Here is a 9224-nt window from a genome sequence, read left to right as displayed (position 1 = left end):
CAAATTTTTATTTAATTCTTTTACACAGAAAATTATAATATCTCACTTTTATACGCACACTCATTTCTTCCTCTTTCCTCCTCTCTTTCTCTCTCCCTCTCTTTCTTTCATACCTCATATTATCTCTTTAACCCTCCCTTCCTCTCTTTCTAACACGACAACATGTAAAAATAGTTTATTTTGTCATAACAAATCATATTAATGAACAAAATTATTGTCTAGATAAAAAAAAACTCAATAAAAATAAAAAGTTAAAATAGACCTTCTGTAGTGACATTTAGTGTCACCGTTGAAAGATGCTTTCAAGGGTGACATATTGAGTCACTGCTAAAAACTTCTTTATTGTCGCCGCTAAAAGTCCTTTTCAGTAGCAATTCGGTGGCAACATTAGGAGTTACCGTTGAAAGCCTCACTTTTGAAAATTAATCTTCAGTGACGACTCTAAAATATCATCATTGAAAATACACTTTCATGAGCGACATTTATGATTGCCGTTGAAAGTAAAATTTTTAGCGGTGACTCTTGACTTTTAACAGTGACACTTTGTGTCGTCACTAAAAGTCTTTTTTTTTTGTAGTGCAGCCCCAAGTAAAAGGGCTTAAAATATTAAATTTAATGATAATTATGAAAATGGAGAATTATAATCCAAAAGTCATTATAATTAGGGGTAATTGTATCGGAGAATACAACAGTTAAAAAAAAAAAAAGGCTTTTTATACTAGTTTGGAACACTCGATGTAGAATCCGTTGGTCACTCTTTACACCGTTTATAATTACAATTGGTGTGAAAAAACACGATTATGATGGCGTGGAAGAGATTATGATTGAAAAGAAAACGAGATTAAAGGCCAAGATTAAGGTACTGACTGATAAATCGGAATTGGAGAGGTTCGAGACTCAAGACGATGGGCATTCAAGATATGGCATGAATACATGTAAGGAGCTACATGAAATTATGTTTTAAGGACAAATAATCAAAATGCCCTTTCTTCATTTTTAACTTCAAATAATGAATTCTGAAATTTAACTTCAAATCACCTTCAAAAAATTATGAAACTTTTCAATAAAAGGACTAAGGGAAACAAAATGAAATTATTTTTTGAGGACAAATAACCTAAGCTTTGGTCGCCGCAGATTCGGACAACAAAATAATGATGGCCTCTGAGCCATACAATCCTTTTAGTCATGCGGTGAGGAAAAACAAGTAATAAACTTAGGTTCCTAATTTACATAATAAGTAGTAAGGGAATTGATAAAACCCTTTTAGTTGCCTTATGGCCATAAAAAAAAAACCAAATTAATGTATTTATCTGATTTTTAATATAGGACCTAATTATTAAGTTAATTTTTTTTATTCAAATTGTTGAATTAATTTTGATTTTAAATGTAAAACTTATTTCTCATATTTATTAATTTTTTTCTAAATTATTCCTTTTGATACTTATTTAATCATAATCAAGTAGAAGAGGAAGGGAAGATATTAAGGAAGATAATATTTTTTTTATAATTAACTAACTTACCTAATTTTTTTAATTTAATTATATAAGTTAAATGTGTCTTATCTTAATGATCGGAGAAGTAATATAGTTCATAATTTGAGCCGTTCCCTTGAGAAGCTTTTTTTTAGGTTCTAAATTTACCGAGTGCTAAAAACATAAATGAAATGGGGTTTGGTTTGACAATAGAAAAACATGCATGTTTGAAAATCCTAATGCTACTTCTTTTTGGTATTTTGTTTATAAAAAGGGAAATATATGAAAATTAATTGGGTTTAGGGAATGCAATGAATGAAACCTTTCGAGAATGGGATTTAAGCTATCCTAGTTCAATTAAGTGTTATGGGAGTTAAAAGGATGCAATCTAGATCAATTAACATAGTTCCTTTCGAATGCTTAACAAGACATCAGTCCAATAATAACGCATAAAACAATCAAATCATTAAACACGGGCATGCTGACAAAATGGAAACTCAATATCGCCATATATGATGACAATCTTAAAATTAGGAATCAAAATACATAAGGAAAACATAAATCAAGCTAGAATAACTCCCCATTCAGCTTTAAAACTCAAGCCATAATGCGCCATCCCCAGGAAGCAAGAACCCTAGTCACTCTTGGAGATTAGAAGAGCACATCCTCAAGACCTTGCCGTAACTACGGGGCCATGGAGAAGGGAGGAAGATCAGAGGACGGTTTTTAGGTGGGAAATGGAAGAAGAATGGAAGAATTGAAGAGATGGAAGCGTGGAGAGTCAATTGGAGTTGGAAGAAAGGTGGATCATCTGGTTGAAAACGGTCTTCGGAATCCTAAAATGTTGCGTTGGGTTGGGTCGCGCGTAGTGCTCTGTGATCCAATTCTTGACGCTTGTTTGCGATTCCTTTGGTGCTTTGGTAACAACGCTTTGAGTTCTTATTTGTCATTTCCTGAATTCGCTCTAATTTCGCAAATAATTTGCAATAAAATTCAACACACCGTAATGCCAAATACTACCTCTTATCCTTAATGTAAAATTTTATTTTATTTTTATTTTGATCTTAAATATAAGATTTCAATCCACTTTGACTCTCATATTTATGTATTTTTTTTCAAAGTAGTCTTTTTAATAAAAGTAGTTCTAACCAATACACTTGATTAACAATGATATTTTAGGAAAGATAATATTTATTTATTATAAATAACTAACTTAACTTCTTTTCTTAATCTCCTCAAATTAGTCAACTAGCTCTTATAATTAGGACCGGAGGTAGTATCTCCCATAATACAAGTAATTTAGAGTAAAAACATAAATATGACAATTTTACCCTATTCAAACAAATAGACCTAAGCAATCATTCGCCAAAATTAGTGCAATATAGGCCTAGAAATCATGCTAAAATTACTCAAGTAGACTACAAAGTAACAGCTAAAGTTGAGATATGTTAGTAATTATATGATTAACCAGTGGCATAAGCGTACGAATAACAAAAATTAGGTGATTAACAGGTGAAATATACTTGCGAATAAAAGAAATTTAGGTGATTAACAAGCGAAATAAGCTCACGAACAACAAAAAATTAATTAGGTGATTAATAAGCACATACAAGAGCTTATTCCACTTTTTAAAGACCAGAAACCAATTGCTGGATGCGGCCTTTTTTTTAAAAAAAAAAAAAATAATGAAGAAAGGGAATTTACATGATTTAAAGCATAACTTCATCTTTGCCCCTTAATCCTTTACTAAAATTTCAACAAAAAAAAAAATTAGAGCGATTTGAAGTCAAATTGCTACAATAGTCCTTAAATGAAAATTTTCAAAGAAATCTCTCTATGTTTCAAGACAAGCTCAATGAAACTATAGTTCAGTTTTTAAACATTTTTTTTTAATTTTTGCAACAAAAAGGAATTCAATCAGTAATTTATTTTTTAATAATTTTAAATGCCGCATGGGAACCCTTCCGCCAGCCGCCACATGACTGCTCCGCCATCACCTTGTTCTCAGGGACAGCCTCCGAACTCCATGTGTGACAAAGTTCTACTTCAAACGCACAATCTCAACATGCATGCTTAAAGCCTTTGCTTGTTGGACTGAGATGAACCTATAGTCGTAAAATGCAAAATTTAATATACGCATATAATCTTTGTTTAAAAAAGGTACTCTGTACAATAATATTTCTAATATATATTTTATTATTTAGTTTTATTTATAATATTTGTGTTTTTTTATTTATATATAATATTTTACTGAAAATTTCATATATATATTATATTGTAATTTTAGTTTTAAACATGATACAATACTTTTACTTATTTATAGGCTAAAGTATACATTTGGTCCTTTAATTTCATGTAAGATTTCAGTTTGGTCTTTTAACTCTAAAAGGTATATTTTTAGTCCTTTAATTCTTAAATTATTAGTTTTGAATGATGATTTTTTGTAACAATCATAGTTGTTTTAAAAATTAAACTTAACATTACAATATTTAGTAATATTTTATCAACATTCAAAAGTTCAATATCATCATTTTTTATTAATGGTTCTAGGGTTAGAAAACTAGAAATTTACTTTTTAAAGTTAAGAGACCAAAATAAAACCTTATATAAAGTTAAAGGACTAAAAGTATACTTTAACCCTTATTTATATTACCATTGGTATTATAAATTTTTTGTAAAATATTATTTTTAATATAAAATTACTTACAAATGAAGTAAATTTTAACATTAAAAGAAACACTATTTCAAAATATTAAAAATTTATCATTAAAATTTTTTGTCTATTATATTTCAGAGAAGAATTCAGTTTTCTCTAATTTTCTCTCTAACTAGTCAAACAGATTGTAAAATTAAATTATATTTTTATCAATTTATTCTATAATTATATAATTAGCAAATAATCTAATTATTCAAAGAATTAACTATTATAAAATGTAATTATTCTATATAACAAAATTAAATTTGTTATAAATATTGTAATATTAAGTGCGGTTTGGGATATCACATTTAAAGTCATATAACCCACAACATGAATGGCTTCTTGGGAGTTTTTTTATGATTAATACTTATAACCTCTAAATGTTATATATCCTGCAGTTATGTAGGTTTATTCCTTGCTGTAACTCCTGAAAAAGAATTTAAGGACTTGTGACCTACAAATAGTGGGCATGAACCAGGTGATTGTAAGCTTGAAATGAATAAAAGATTACTCCCTATTTCTCTTCCAATTTTCTTGTACCTTCTCCATCTGTCTCATCTTAATCTCTTGTATTTCACAACAAAAGTTCATTATCTGATCATTCAAATTCAAAATTTCCTTCAATATTAGTTTGGTCAATAGTTATAAATGGAGGTGCACGCATACACAAATTCATTTGTTAATTCTGAAATATAAGAAAGTTATTAATATCCTTATCTCATTAGTTTAATTATTATTAATGATCAAGAAGAATTAATTTTAATAAAACATAAAACAAGTTTTTTTAAAGAAAAAATTCATCTTTCTCCAGTCTTTATTCCTTCCCCACATGAAATTAAAATATACTAATAGTGTGTCTTTCTCTGTGTCTGTTTTTCAATCAAGTAGCCAATGACAACTTAAAATTTCACGTGATTGCCTCATATAAATCTCACCTATCCCTTTAGCAAGAGCAAAAGGTTAACTAAATGTGTCTTGAATTAATGTGTCAACTTAATTAGTTGAGCTTTCCTTTTTATATATTACTATTAGTAAACTAATTGGCTTATAGTCTCAATGAAGCGGCAGCGTGTTGGATATATATATATATATATATATATATATGTACTTGGCTTTTCTTACATTTTTAATTTGGTCGTTCAATTTGAAAAATTTCACCTATAACCATTACATGCAAATCAAACATCACTACCTTAATATAAAGACCAAGGTCATATCCCCAAAACAAAAGAAAAAAAAAAGAAGTCATTTTCATCTCTCCTCTCTACACACACTCACAAACTTGTAACTCTTTATCTCACGAAGGAACTACGCGCACACACACACACGTGACTTTTGTGATAGCAAATTTGAGCAGCTTAGAAGATTAAGAGGCATGGATAGATTGTTAATATTAATGCTTCTGATGAAATTCACATACGTAAGTGTTTTATCACAAGCTGTGGTCTTGGCTGTTTCTTTAAGAGATGACAAATTGTTAGAGCCATCGGAGTTGGAGATGTTTGTGGATGAGGTTCCTGATGTGCCCAGAATTCTTGCCTATGAGCTCCTTCATGGATTCCCCATACCCAGATATCTCCACATTGGCATGTTCCAAAAGAATTGGGTATATATCTTTTTTTCGTCCCTATAATTTCTTCGTTTTTTTAACTACAATGCTATGCATTTATATACATAGCATCTTGTTGATTAGTTTTTAAGTGTTAATACTATTTTTAGTCTTTGAAATTCGATTTCATTTTAGTTTTGGTCCTTGAAATTTGACACAAGTGATTTTAATTCCTGAAATTTGATTTCATTTTGATCCGCGTAAAGATTTTTAGTCCTTGAGATAATGTTTTTGACACCTAAAACAAGGCTTGAGGGATAAAAACCATTAGTTTCAAATTTTAAGATTTAAAATCAAAACAAGGTCAAATCTCAAGAACTAAAGATAATTAACCTTTTCAGTTATCCATATTTTTTTAAAACTTAATAAAGCTATGAACTTATATAATCTTTTAATTAATAATATACTGAAAGATATAGTTGTTGATAGAGTAGAATGACATTGTGTAATTCATACATTTCTTGCTACTGTTATGTAGTTTCTCGCACGATTCAAAATTTTTCCTCAAACCCATGTTTTTGGTAGTACAGAAATTTCACAGGGATCTACCGCCAACGCCAGTTTATGCTTATGGTCTAGACCAACAGACTGCATCAGTTCCTGGTCCCACTATCGAGGCCCTCCATGGAGTTGACACCTAAGTGACGTGGCAAAATCACCTCCCTTCAAATCACATCTTCCCATTGGACCCGACAATTCCCATCGCCATCCCCCGCTCCAAAAAGGGTATTCCCACGGTGGTTCACCTCCACGGCGGCATCATCGAGCCCCAAAGCGACGGCAACCCTAATTCCTGGTTCACCAATGGATTCATTGAAACGGGACCCACTTGGACCCAGAAGACCTATCATTACCCCAACAATCAACAACCTGGTAACATGTGGTACCATGATCATGCCCTTGGGTTGACCGCGGTCAACGTCCTTGCTGGCTTATATGGGACCTACATCATCCGCCACCCTCCGATCGAGGACCCTCTTGGCTTACCCCATGGTGATGCCTTTGATCGACCGCTGATGATCTTTGACTTGAACTTTCACACTAATGGTTCCATATATTTGAATTCCACTGGAAACCACCCCACCGTACACCCTCATTGGCGGCCATTTTACTTCGGTAATTTCATCACTGTGAATGGAAGAGTATGGCCACGTATGACAGTACGACGTCGTAGGTATCGATTTCAGATCATCAACGCCAGCAATGGTCGTTTCTTTAGACTGTTCTTCACCAATTTCTTGCAGTTCATCCACGTGGCATCAGATTCTGCTTACATAGAAGAACCAGTGACCACGAAGGAAGTTTTAGTGGGACCATCTGAGATCACAGATATAATCGTTGACTTTTCTAAGTCAAAAGATGACACTGTTATTTTAGCCAACAATGCACCATCTCACTTCCCATTTGGAGAACCAGTGGATGAAGCTAACAGCAAGGTGATGAAATTCTTCATACAACCTGATCCAGAAGCTGACACGTCACGAGTCCCTATGAAGTTACTAAAATACCCTGATGCAGATTTATCCAGTGCATCGCAGACGAGGTACATCACAATGTTAGGCTATGGTGGGACAACGAAAGGAAATCCAACTCATTTATACTTGAATGCAAAACCTTTTGCGTCGCCAGTTACAGAAACTCCACAGGAGGGATCCACTGAGGTTTGGTATGTGATCAATCTGACGCAGGCCAATCATCCGTTTCATATTCATTTGGGATTGTTCAAAGTTTTGGATCAGACGGAGCTGGTGAATCCTAAGGAGCTTAATGAATGTGTGAGGAAGCATGATTATGTGACTGAGTGCCATGTGGAGGAGCATGCACGTGGCAAGAAATTGGAGGTGCCCTCTCATGAGAGAGGGTGGAAGGTCGTGTACAAGATGACACCCTTGTGTGTAACGAAGATTGTAGTGAAATTTGGTTACATCCACACAAATGCACCGTATGAGTTTGATGCAACTGCAGAACCTGGTTACGTGTATCATTGTCATGTGAGTATTTTTCCTATCCTTCTTCTTTTTTTTGGGCTTTTTGTTGGTTTAATTTATTTGGTTTTAATTCAAAGGAAAATTTAATTTTTGATCCCTATAATTTTCACTCTGTTACAACTCTATTATTAAATTTTAATTCTATGCAACTTAGTCTTTATGGCTTTAACTCAACTATAAGTCGGTGCCTAAACTTTTAGCTGATATCACTCAATCCTTATAATTTAACTATTTTGAAAAATAGTCCCTACATATTAAAAATAAAATTATACATTTCATGAAGTATAGAAATTAAAATTTTAAATCATTAAAATTAAGACTAAGTTGCACTGGGTTAAAGTCTAGAGATCAAGTTACAACTTAATTAATAAAACTATAAAAACCGAGTTGCACTTTAAAGCTTATGGAATGAACTACAATCCAGTCAAAAAGTATAGAGAATAAATGATTAATTAATATTCCCTAATTAAAATACTAAATATTTATAGATAGTGGCTCTTTTTTTTTTCTTTTGCATTGTACGTGATCATGACAATGGTTTAATTTGCAGATAATAAACCATGAAGACAATGAAATGATGAGGCCATTCAAATTGATAAAAGGAGGTGCGCATAATTCAAAGGTCATGCTGGAGTGAATATGGTGATGTAAAATTATATAATAACTTGTATTTGCTTTTTCACGTGTGATAAACATAACGTAATGAGAATTGAGTTGTGTTATTTATAGTTTATAATGACTTGTTGAAATGTTTAAATTACATGAGAAAATATGAAATACACCTGTATGTATTGAGTAGTGTACAGTGGTAATTGTTTCATGTAATACTCCACCGATCTTTCATGTAGGACCTAATTGAGGAGATCGTATTAGTTTTATATGAAAGACTTGTTTCACAAGTTTATTAATTTTTTTTAAAATTAACCCTATTAATATTTTTTAACAGTAATTAAGTAGGAAAGGGAATGAGAGAATTAAGTAAGATACTGAGGATGTTTTAGAAAACACATATCATATTAACTAATTTAACTAATAACATTAATCTATTTAAATTAGTTGATTAGGTTTCATATTAAGCCCCGGATGAATAATATTGTTATGTGCACATGCATTTGTGGATATGGACCTGTGTACATATTTCTTCTCCAAGACATTCTACCAAATCACCTTAGAATGGATATTATTCCTTTCAATTTATATGAATTGATATAATAAGTACTTTAAGGATTTTAAATGTAAGAGTCAAAACATAAATTCTTTTTACTCTTAAATGCCAGACATCAATTTACACATATCTGTAAAAGTACATCTGGTTATGGTATATTCAAAGTAATGTGTTTTCTGACATACGCCATGTTATGAAAAATATTTTAGGAAAAATTAATTATTTAGTTTTTAACATTTAACTTGGTTGACTCAGTCAACCTAATTCAACTCATCAAAGCTCAGTCCTTGAA

The 9224-nt window shown here is 31.6% G+C and overlaps 1 pseudogene; it reads left to right on the top strand.

The window, feature by feature from the left end:
* The first annotated feature begins 5545 nt into the window (after window positions 1–5545).
* LOC114716860 (multicopper oxidase LPR2-like) lies at window positions 5546–8404 on the top strand (annotated as a pseudogene).
* Window positions 8405–9224: the final 820 nt, after the last annotated feature.

This window comes from Neltuma alba, unplaced genomic scaffold, assembly GCF_004799145.2.
Source record: "Neltuma alba isolate B1F8T4 unplaced genomic scaffold, ASM479914v2 tig00011695_pilon, whole genome shotgun sequence".
Lineage (NCBI taxonomy): Eukaryota > Viridiplantae > Streptophyta > Magnoliopsida > Fabales > Fabaceae > Neltuma > Neltuma alba.
This window is presented reverse-complemented; position numbering and strand designations above follow the sequence as displayed.